Source organism: Dasypus novemcinctus, chromosome 28 (genome assembly GCF_030445035.2).
Source record: "Dasypus novemcinctus isolate mDasNov1 chromosome 28, mDasNov1.1.hap2, whole genome shotgun sequence".
Taxonomy (NCBI): domain Eukaryota; kingdom Metazoa; phylum Chordata; class Mammalia; order Cingulata; family Dasypodidae; genus Dasypus; species Dasypus novemcinctus.
Window position 1 is genome coordinate 6340059 of NC_080700.1, and position 11933 is coordinate 6351991.

General features: G+C 36.8%; 1 pseudogene; it reads left to right on the top strand.

Moving 5' to 3' along the window:
* The first annotated feature begins 357 nt into the window (after positions 1-357).
* LOC139437771 (olfactory receptor 2G2-like) lies at positions 358-10661 on the top strand (annotated as a pseudogene).
* Positions 10662-11933: the final 1272 nt, after the last annotated feature.

The window sequence follows — 11933 nt, forward strand, 5'->3', positions numbered from 1 at the left end:
CTCTCCCATCTCTACTTCCTAGACCTCTATTTGACCAGCAGTAGCATTCCCCAGCTTCTAGTCAGCCCTGTGTGGTTCAGATAAGTCCATCACATCTGGACGCTGCATGATTCAAATCTATGTCTCCCTTGCACTGGGCTCCAGTGAGTGTGATGTCCTATGATCACTATGTTGCTGTTTGCCATCCTCTACATTATGTCATGCATCCTCGGCTCTGCCATGTCTTGGCCTCTATGCTCTGGTTCCGTAGGATACCTTCCACATTGATTCAGTCCACACTCACCCTTCAATTGCCCTTTTGTGGTCATTGCCAGGTGATCATTTCTTCTGTGAGATCCCTGTGTTCATCACGTTGGCATGTGTGGACACCACATTCAACCAGGCTGTGCTCTTTGGGCTGGTGTATTGTTCCTGGTGGTGCCTTTGTCACTCATCCTAACGTCCTATGGGTACACTGCTCAAGCAGTTTTGAAGATCAAGTCAGCCATTGGAAGACATAAAGAATTTGGAACCTGCTTTTCCCACCTGATGGTGGTCATCATCTTCTATGGAACCTTTATCTTCATGTATCTGCAGCAAGCCAGGAGTAGATGCAAAGACCAGGGAAAGTTTGTTTCCCTCTTCTACACCATGGTGACCCCCACACTTAACCCACTCACTTATACCCTAAGGAACAAGGACGTAAAGGCAGCACTGAGAAAAATTCTTGAGAAACTCGATGATCAAGTGGAACATGATTATTAAGAAATCTTTAGGAGAGGCTTACTAAGGATGAATCATTTAATGAATAGTGACTCACTAAACAATTTGGTTCTGTTCATAACACTATCAATGGGATTCAGTAAAAGAGATTAAATTATAACTTGAATTTCAGAGTCAGAACAATTTGAGTTTGAGTGCCTATTTGACCACATAAGAACTGTGGGACTTGGCCAACTTGCACAACCATTACATTATCTCTAAATTAGGTTATATACTAGGACCTGAAACGGAACAGACTCAGTTAAAACAGATCACTGTTGTAAGGATTTACTACTTTTAAAGCTTGGTGTTATGAAGTTTATTCTACTTAATAGTCATAGCCATACATTAGATGACTCATAAAAATTATTATTGAATTATTATAAAACTATTACAACTTTTCTTTTGCAAAGACCAAAGTATTTTTGGTCAGTTGCTCAGGACAGAAAGAGCAAGCCCTGAACTTCAGTGACATTGTTCTATCAACTATGGATTGTTGAGCCCTTCACTTCCCCCTGTAAGCCTTGTTACACTCTGGGTAGTGCTGCACCCCACCTCCAGTCCTGTATTATAAGTTTCTGATTTCTTTTGCATTTCTCCCCTCACTAGGTTTTTGAGAACAGCAAGTATATTATGATTTAATCACAGTTTAAAATAAAACCATTATATATAACTTTACAATGTCTCCTAGCTTTCTTTCTAAGCCCAGAACTTTTCCATTCAAAACTTCATGTTAAATTATGTATTTCTAACTAGGTGCTTTTTCCCATTAAAAATTTATTTAAGTATATTAGTCATACATGAACATACATAAACAATAAATGTATAGTATAAGTTGTGAACTTACAAAGTAAGCATGCATAACATCATACAGGGTGCCCATACATCACTCCACCACCTATACCTTGCATTGTTGTGAAACATTTGTAACAAATTATGAAAGAGCATCATCAGTGTGTTACTGTTATGCTAACTATTGTACATAGCTACATTTGGTGTATTTTTCCACCAACCTACCATATTTTTTTTCATAAACCATACAGTTTATTAAAGTGTACATCAATGGTATCTGGTATAATCACAGTTGTGCATTTATCACTTCAATTAATATTAGACCATTTTCTTTTTTTAAAATTCAGGTTTTTAATATTACATTCAAAAAATATGAGGTACCCATATACCCCCTACCCCCATCATCCCACTACTCCCCCCATAGGAACATTCTCCTCCATCATCATGACACATTCATTGCATTTGGTGAATAAATCTCTGAGCATCGCTGCACCTCATGGTCAATGTAGACCATTTTCATTACTCAAAAAAAAAAAAAAAAAGAAAAAGTCAACAAGAAAACAGACCAATATAATCCCCATATGCTAGCACTACTCATTATAAGTCCTATGATGTGCTGTCACCATTATAATTCATTTCCAAATATTTACAAATTTTTAAACAAATTCTGCAAAATTAAACTTCAGTTTTCCAAGCTGTAACCCCATTCTATTTTCTGATGACATATGCAAGCAATTAACTTCATGATTTTACTTATCATATTTAGTTCATAATAATGAAATCATGGAATATTTCTTCTTTTGTGCCTGGCTTCCTTCACTCAACATAATGTCCTATAGGTTCATCCATATTGTCATGTTTCAGGACTTCATTACTTTTTACTGCTGAATAATATTCCATTGTGTGTATATACCACAGTTTGTTTATCCATTTATCAGTTGATGAACATGGGGGCTGATCCCATCTTTTGGTAATTGTGAATAAAGTCACTATGTACATCAGTGTGCAGATGTCTGTTCATGTCACTGCTTTCCATTCTTCTGGGTTATATACCTAGTAGTGATAGTGCTGGGTCACATGGTAAATATCTAATTTCCTTAGGAACCACCAAACAGACTTCCACAGTGGCTGTACTATCCTACATTACCGCTAACAGTGAATAAGCACTCCTACTGCTCTACATTCCTCTCCAACATCTTTAGATTCCTGTTTTGTTAATAGTGGCCATTCTAGAAGTTGTGAAATGAAATCTCATTGTAGCTTTGATTTGCATTTCCTTGATAGCCAGTGATGTTGAACAGTTTTTCATGTGTTTTTACACCATTTGTATTTCTTTTTATAGAATAATGTCTATTCAGGTTTTTTGCCCATTTTTTAATCGGATCATCTGTCTTTTTGTTGCTGAGTTGTAGGATCTCTTTATATAATGGATATTAGACTCTTGCCTGATGTGATTTCCAAATATTTTCTCCCATTGAGTAGGCTGCCTTTTTACTCTATTCACAAAGTCCTTTTTTGGAGGAGAAGTGTTTAATTTTGAGGAGGTCCCATTTATCTATGTTTTCCTTTTTTGCTTATGCTTTGGGAGTAAGGTTTAAGAGAACCCCACCTTCTACAAGATCTTGTAGATGTCTCCCTACATTATCTTCTAGGAGTTATATTGCCTTGGCTTTTAGGTTTAGGTCTTTGGTCCATTTGGAGTTGATTTTTGTATAGGCGGTGAGACAGGACTTGTCATTCATTGTTTGTTAATGGATATCCAGTTCTCCCAGCACCATTTATTGAAGAGACTGTTCTGGTCGAGTAAAAGGGATTTTGTAGGTTATCAAAAATCATTTGACATTAAAGGAGAGTCTATTCTGAACTCTCAATTTCATTCCATTGATTAATACATCTATCTTTATGCCAAAACCCTGCTGTTTTGACCACTGTATCTATGTAATGCACTTCAAGATCAGAAGGCATGAGTCTTCTGACTTTGCTCTTCTTTCAAGGATGTTTTTGTTCAGGATTCCTTTCCCTTTCAAATAAATCTATAAGTGACTTTTCCATATCTGTAAGTGAGTTGTTGGAATTTTGGTTGATAATGCATTGAATCTATAAATGAGTTTGGGTAGAATTGACATCTTCACAACGTTTAGTCTTCCAATGCATGGACACATAATGTCCTTCCATTTGTTTGAGTCTTTGATTTCTTTTAGCAGTGTTTTGTAATTTTCTGAATAAAGATACTTTACATTCTTGGTTAAATTAACTTCCAGATGCTTGAACCTGTTTTTGTTATTGTAAACACAAGTTTTTCTTGATTTCCTCATCAACTTGCTCATTACTAGTATCTAGAAACACCATCTTCTTTTTTCCTATTGATCTTTTATTCTGACACTTTGCTGAACTCACTTATTAGCTCTAATAGCTTTGTTGTAGAGATTTCAGAATTTTCTAAATATAAGATCACGTCATCTGGGAATAGTGAGAGTTTTACTCCCTTTTTTCCAATTTGGATGACTTTTCTTTCTTGCCTAATTGCTCTAGCGAGAACTTCTATCACAATATTGAATAATAGTGGTGACAGTGGTCATCCTTGTCTTGTTCCTGAGAGAGAAAGCTTTCAACCTCTCCCCATTGAGTATGACATTGGCTGTGGTATATTCATATATGCCCTTGATTATGCCAGGAACTTTCCTTCTATAACTATCTTTTAAATTGTTTTTATTAAGAAAGAAAGCTGTGTTTTGTCACATGACTTTTCTGTGTCAATTGAGATGATCATTTTCCCCCTTCAATTTGTTAATGTGATGTATTTGATTTTCTTTGGTTAAAGCACACTTGCATATGAGGAATAAAACCCACTTGATCATGGAGTATAATTCTTTTAATATGCTTTTGGATTCTATTTACAAGATTTTGTTGAGAATTTTTGCATCTATGCTCATTAGAGAGATTAGTCTATAATTTTCTTTTCTTGCAATATATTTATCTGACTTTGGTATTAGAGTGATGTTGCCTTCATAAAATGTGTTGGGTAACTGTCCCTCCTTTTCAACGTTTAGTGAAATTTAAGCAGAATTGGAATTAATTCTTCTCAAATAGATGGTTCAATTCACCTGTAAAGCATCTGGTCTTGGATTTTTCTTTGATGGGAGAATTTTGATAACATTTGATTCAATCTCTTTATTTGTGATTGGTTTGTTGTGTTCCTGTGTTTCTTGTAGAGTCAATATATGTTGTCTGTGCATTTCTAGGAATTGTTCATTGCATCTAGGTTGTCTAATTTCTCCGCATACAGTTTCTCATAATATCTATTTGTGGTCTTTCTTGTAACTGTGGGGTCAGTCACATGCCCCCCCCCTTCATTCCTGATTTTATTTATTTACATCTTCTCTCTTTTTTTCTTTGCTAATATAGATAAGGGTTTGTCAATTTTATTGATCTTCTCAAAGAACCAGCTTTTGATTTTGTTAAATTTTTCCTATTGCCTTTTTTTCTCTATTTATTTTTGCTCTAATCTGTATTTTTTAACTTTCTGTTTGATTTGGGATTGGTTTGCTGTACTTTTTCTAGTTTCTCCATGTGTTCAGCTTGATTTTAAACTTTTATTCTTTTTTAATAAGTTGTTTCAAGTCCTGCATGTCATCTGGAGCTTTGCTTTGTTCCTTTGCTTCAGTCATATCTTACTTTTTCTTAGTATTGCTTGTAATGTTTTGCTGATAATTAGGAATCTGATTATGATGCTGAGTTTACTCTGATGTTCAGTTTCTCTCTTGCCAAGAGCTTTACTGTTAAGTAGCTGTGTGCTCCCACTGTTCTTTGAATCTTGTTTAACCTATTCCTCCCTCCCACTTGTTGTATGTAATCTATCCACAATAAGGTAATTTTTTTTCTTTTTAGTTATGTCTCTAATATATCCACTTCTTTCCAGTTTGTTTCAAACACCTGTCATGTGGACTACTAGAGAGAGATAATTAATTAAATAATTAATCAGGCATACCCTTTATTCTTTCACACATTACCAGGTGCACATAATTTTATTACATCATGGAACTTCACTTGTCTTATTTCCTTCTTTACAAACTGGGTTCATTCATTTATTATTATTTTTTAAAGATTTTTAAATTTCTCAACCCACACCCTTGTTTTTTGTGCTTGTACTCTGCTCTGTGTCTACTCATTGATGCTCTCTGTGTCTGCTCATCATTTAGGAGGCCCTGGGACCTGAACCCAGGACCTCCCATGTTGGAGGGAGGTGCAAAATCACTTGAGCCACATCTCCTCCCTGCTTGTTGTGTCTCTCCCTGTGTCTTCTTGTTGCACCTCCTTGTTCCTTTATCTTATTGCATAAGTTCAATTTGTAGCCCATTGAATCAGCTTGCTTTCCTGCTGGTCTTCTTTAGAATGCACTGAGAACCAAACCCAGGACCCCCATATGGGAAGCAGGTGGCCAACTGCTTGAGCCACATCTGTTCCCCCTGGGTTCATTTATTATTGATGCATTGATGATACATATGTGAACAAATGGTAACCATGTCTTAACAGAGCTACAAGCTAAGGACCCAGCTAAGTTCATTGGTAGATTTTTACTATATGGTTATATTTATTATGAAAGAAAAAATAAAAGTCAACAATAAGGGAAAATTCTCTCATTTCAACAAATTGCCAGATATCTACCTCATTCTAACTAAAGATTGTTACATGTGTTTTTTAAATTTTATTTTGATATTTGGTACTGAATTGACATTGACATTAGAGAAAGAAACATCTAAACAGTAAGCCTCATCTTGAAGGAGGAAAGAATTATTTCTATTTGCTAATGACAAATACATTAATGTACATGTGAGTTTTAAAGAGGTTGCCAGCTTATCGGATCCAAATAGTTTTTAGGTGGTATGATATATTTTAAGGGTAGGGAGTAAATTTCCTTAAAAGTTATTAGAAGTGTCAGAGGATATATTCACATAATAGAGCAGGACACAGTTAGAAATGGAATGCTATCTCTTGTACTAAGAAAGTCACAAAAGTCTCTGAATTCCCAGTAAACTGAGAAATGGGAAAGCAAAAAAGATTTTTTTCCTTACAATGTAGATTTTAGAAATTGCCAGTAAGTATGAATAGATAATTATGGAACCATGTGAGAATAGAAAATCTCCTATTTCAAATAACTCAATTTTTACAACTGAGATACTTTAATACAAGAGGAATAGGAATAGAATTATTCATTTAACAACTGCTCAGAAATATAAAATGGACATTATAAAATAGTGAGAACAGCACATAGTACTAGAATGCCTAACATTTGCTGTTCAATTAAAATTCAGTCAGTAGCTTACTTGATACTCTGGGTCAGTTACTCAAGGGATTTATGTAAGAGACTACTTCTCTAGAGACCACTTAATGATAATCTTTTTCTACTGCCTCATGCAGACATTATCACGGAGTAATCAGAATGAATTTAATTTGCAAGTGATTACAAGCAAGCCAGGTTAAGTTGCTGATATCTTACTGCAAGAGGAAAGGTTTTTTTTTCCCCCCCATGGCCATGTCCCAGGATCCTCTATTATGGACATTTTAATGAGCTACATATTTCCCATAGAGAAAAGATAGTAATTCTCTTACCCATCTGGAGAGTGATGATGCCACATCAACAAACACTTTTTTTCCTTTCTTTCTTTTTCCCCCTGTATAATCCCCATGCCTATCAAGGACTAAGTCACTGGGGTTTCCCACTTTCAAATTCTTTTCCTTATGAGTGAATGAACTGGCTCAGTATCTTCAAACACATTCCCAGCAAGCCCCAACATCTAGTTTGAAAGTCATTTGATTCTTTCCATTATGTGGAATAGGCATATCCATGTTGTACCCCTGGCTGCATGTACCAAAGACATTATCTCTTGGGGCTTAGCAAAGATGGTTTTGCTTTCTGTGCTGAAGTGTGTTTTTTTTGAAATTTTAATGTATTAGGACATGATCTATGGAACATATGATATAGGTTTATGGGAGTTGCATAGTTTAGGATTGTTCCTGTTTAGAGAGAGACTTCTTTTTTATTTCTTTTCTTGTGTTAAAGTTATTAGATTTGAAGTGAGAAGCTCCCAGGGTCCACAGGATGGAGGAATAAAATATGGATTAGAGTGGACTTACTCATATTCTGCTATGGAAGTACTGTGACTAGTAATGGAAGAGATTGTAGCATTAATGTGGAGAAAGTTGCCATCGTAGTTGGTGAGGGTAGGGAGAGGGAAAAAGAGATGTGATGTGGGGGCATTTTGGGGATTTGAAGTTGTCTTAAATGATATTTAGAGACAGATGCTGGATGTTATATCCTGCCATAACCCACTGAATGTACTGGGGGAGAGTGTAAACTACAATGTAAACTATTATCCATGTGGTGCCACAGTGCTCCAAAATGTATTCAACAAATGAAATGTATGTGCCACACACACACAATAAATAAAATAAAGTGAGAAGTTATAGAAATATTGCATTCACTCAACCAATATCTATCTCTCCTTCAAAATAAGGCGTATTCTGGAATTCACTTCAAACTTTTCTATGTTCAGTCACATAGGATATTTGTAATGAGTAATGAAGATATTTTATATCTTCAAAAAAATGGTATTACTAAATAAGTTCAAGTTAAATGGTATGTATGTGTGGAATTAATTATTTTCCTTGTATTCTGTCATGGAAAAAGCCTGAATAATCCTATTGATCTCTTAGTTTGCCAATGAATGTTTACTCTGAAGACTTTAATGATTCGCAATGAATGGGGATATGTTCATCAGGGAAATATATGTGTGTGGAATATAAAGCCAGATACTTGGGAGCTCAACAACAGGAGAGGACATCGTGTAGGGTCTGACTTGCAGAGGCAAAGGGAAGACTAATAGTAGTTAATTTTGTATAAAATTTACCAGAAGAAAATCAACTTTTAAAGGAAATTTTTATTTTTGGAATATAAATGAAATCTTTGAAGCTTCCTACTTGGATATAGAGGTGGAGTGGACATCACCATCCCAGGGTCCACAGGATGGAGGAATAAAATATGGATTAGAGTGAACCTACTGGTATTCTGCTATAAAACTATTGTGACTAGTAATGGAAGAAACAGTTGCACTGATCTGGAGAAAGTGGTCACGGTAGTTTCTGAGGGCAGGAGAGGGAAGAAGAGATGTGAGGTGGGGGCATTTTGGGGACTTGGATGTCTTAAATGATATTGTAGGAACAGGTGCTGGACATTATATATCCTGCCATAACCCACTGAATGTACTGGGGGAGAGTGTAAACTACAATGTGAACTATAATCCATGTGGTGCAGCAGTGCTCCAAAATGCATTCACCAAATGCAATGAATGTGCCACAATGATGAAAGAGGTTGTTGATGTGGGAGGAGTAGGGGTGTGGAGTGTGGGTTATGTGGGAACCTCTTACATTTTTCAATGTAACATTTTTTGTGATCTAAGTAAATTTTTAAAAAAAGACAATTCAATAAAAAAAAACCAAAAAAAAAAAAAAGAATATAAAAAGACAAGCATTAGGGGAAGGAAGAGGAAATATAGATAATGTGTAGAACGAAAATCAATTTTGTCATGGATTCAGAAGAAATGCATCCAAGCTTTCTATTTTTCAGTAAACACATGCCTTTGAGCAGGTCATATAAGCTCTCAAGAGTTGTTTTTTAGTTAATAATAGTTGCATCTAATTTATTTCAACCATGTAACCTTATAAATAATTCCCACCATTCCTGATGATGGGAGATATTTTTCCATAATAGAAAGTTTCTTAAAATTTCAGTTTTCTGTTTTTAGTTGTAATTATTTGAATTTCCTCCTTCCTATAACTAGAAAAATCTGTTAATATAAAGGGGTAACTTTGAGGGATTGGAAAGAAGCAAAGGTCTCAAATGTTTCTTATAGCATATGATGGGGTTTGTTAATATGCCCAATTTTCTTTATTTTGAAGAAAATTATAAGAAAACTAAGAAGTGAAATGCATAGACTGCACACATTAGGAAAATGGATAGATGCATGTTATTAGCTCTAAGGACATAAACTTATACCAGTTTAACATAGGACACTTTATGAGAGGTGACCTTGTTACTCACTTGACCTTGTATAATATGTCATCTTTCTCAGCTATGCCTCAGCATTCTGAAAACTATTTTGCAAATGAGGATTTTGAGGGGTGTCAATGAAAGCAGCCTGAAAGTTTTCATCTGTTGGAGTTTTCTGATCATCCTCAGTTACAGAAGATTCTATTTATAGTTACCTTGGTTATTTACTAACCATTTTGGGTAACACTACCATCATACCAATATCTCACCTGGAACCCAAACTTCACGTGCCAATGTATTACTTCCTTTCTCATCTCTCCTTCCTGGACCTATGCTTCACCAGCAGTGTGATTCCCCAGCTCCTGGTAAACTTGCGGGATCCCCTGACATCCATTACCTATGGTGGCTTCATTGTTCAACTCTATGCCTCCCATGCACTGGGTGCCACAGAGTGTGTTTTGATCACGGTGATGCCCTACAATTGCTAGGTTGCTGTCTGCTGTCCCCTCCATTACACGGTCTTTATGCATCCCTGTTTCTGGATGGCCCTGGCCTCTATGGTGTGGCTCAGTGGGTGGCCACCAGCCTGATACAGTGTGCTCTTACTCTTCAGCTGCCCTTCTGTGGTCATTGCCAAGTGGACCATTTCATCTGTGAGGTCCCTGTGCTCATCAAGTTGGCTTGCATGGACACCAGTTTCAATGAGGTTGAGGATTTTGTGGCTAGTGTCCTCTTCCTTGTAGTGCCTGTCTCCTTCATCCTGCCTACATTGCCCAGGCTGTCTTGAAGATCAAGTCAACCACTGGGAGACAGAAGGCATTTGGGACCTGCTCTTCCCACCTGTTGGTGGTCAACATCTTCAATGGAACTTCATCTTCATATATCTGCAGCCATCCAAGAGTAAATACAAAGACCAGGGTAAGTTTGCTTCCCTCCTCTACACTGTGGTAACCCTATGCTGAACCCTCTTATTTATACTCTGAGGAACAAAGAGTTTAAAGGGGGTCTTAAGAAAGTTCTAGGGAATTCTTTGTATAAATTTTATATGATTCTGAAAGAATTCCTAAAAGTGATAATGTGATGCAGACCTTCCAGAAGGGCCACACTTTGGACATTTTATTCCATTTTCTTTTAATTAGTTGCTTACTCAATTTTCAACATTCTAAAAATACTATGGAATATAGGCACTTAGTCCTGACTTTGCTATGACCCAGCAGCAGCATACGGTTAAATGTTTACTTGATCTATGTTTCAGTGTCTTTTCCTCAGACTGTATTATTTAAGTAGTAAATATGAGATTCCTTTTATATACTAAACCCTTTACAAGATTAAGATGAACATGCAAACATTCAAAGCATTCATAAGGCCATTTGTCCTGTCCATCGTTCATTTATAACCATGCAGTAGTTCAGTCTTGCAGCCTCCCCATAGCTAGAGATGTGCAAGTAGCTTAATTCTATCCAGAGTTTCAGCTGGACCTAGTTAGGATGGCTGCATCTTAAACTGTCATGAAGCAAACGAATTTTTATTTCACCCTATATTCCATCCACTTAGAACCTGGTAGAGATGTGTAGAGGGGCAAAAACACCATGAGAAGTAAAGCCATACATTAAAAATGGTAACAAAGCAGCTGGAGGGAGCCCAGTTCTCTAATTGTATAGTTGATATATAGTTGAATCAATGAACCAGTTCTAATCACCTAACTCTGAATTCTATTTCCTGAGACGAATCACAGCTCTATTCTATTTTGTGTCCTGAAAACACATGCAATTAATATTTATTATTGCTATTATAACCTATATTTTATATATAAAACATTTTCTTATTTTGAATTTTCTTTTTTTTTTTTTTAAAGATTTATTTATTTATTTCTCTCCCCTTCCTCCCCCCACCCCCAAACCTGGTTGTCTGTTGTCTGTGTCTATTTGCTGCGTCTTCTTTGTCTGCTTCTGTTGTTGTCAGTGGCACAGGAATCTGTGTCTCTCTTTGTTGTGTCATCTTGTGTCAGCTCTGTGTGTGTGTGGCACCATTCCTGGGCAGGCTGCACTTTCTTTGGTGCTGGGCTGCTCTCCTTACAGGGTGCACTCCTTGTGCATGGGGCTGCCCTACACAGGGACACCCCTGCATGGCAGGGCACTCCTTGTGTGCATCAGCACTGCGCATGGGCCAGCTGCACACGGGTCAAGGAGGCCCGGGGTCTGAACCACGGACCTCCATGTGGTAGATGGATGCCCTAACCACTGGGCCAAGTCCACTTCCTCCTAATACTTCTTATAACAAGTACAAATCATTGTAGGCTCTCTTGATTCCTTGGTATGGTGGTTGCCTATACTCACCTCTGTTTGTTGTCCTG